The sequence below is a fragment of the Sminthopsis crassicaudata genome, chromosome 2, assembly GCF_048593235.1.
Source record: "Sminthopsis crassicaudata isolate SCR6 chromosome 2, ASM4859323v1, whole genome shotgun sequence".
Lineage (NCBI taxonomy): Eukaryota > Metazoa > Chordata > Mammalia > Dasyuromorphia > Dasyuridae > Sminthopsis > Sminthopsis crassicaudata.
Genome location: NC_133618.1, coordinates 29,277,194 through 29,277,751, shown reverse-complemented (window position 1 = coordinate 29,277,751; position 558 = coordinate 29,277,194).

Here is a 558-nt window from a genome sequence, read left to right as displayed (position 1 = left end):
TCCAGCCTGATTCAAGGGAACTTCAGATTTAGAGTTAGGGGCCTCGGGTAGGAAACTTGCTTTGACCTTCCTCATTCTGGGTAACATGGTGTGGTTGGGACAGGGCCCGGAACCAGAGAATCTGCATTTGAATTCTGCCTTGGCTGACTTAGTATAGTGACCGTCATTTAATGTCTCTGTTTGAACTTCCTCTTCCAGTAAAAGGGGGTCAGAGCAGATGACCTGAAGGGCCTGAAGTTTTAGGGTCCCTCCAACTTTTCAGCCTCCATGAAAGAGAGCAGTTGGACCGGCTGGCCCTCTGATAAGCTCTGAGAGTGAGATGGGGGAAGGAAAGGGGGAAGGAGAAGCTCCTCGAGGAAGATCTGGATGGAAGGGATGCTTCCACATGGGCGCCGGGTGTCTGCAGGAGAGTCAGTAAAAGGGGGGGAAATGCTGACCTTAACTTTCCATTTCTCACCCCCCCCTCCTCCTCCTCCTTCTTATTCCTGGAGGGGAAATTCTGAGGCTAAACCTCAGGGAGTATTCCATAACTGTGATACTTTTCTGTTCTACAGAAGA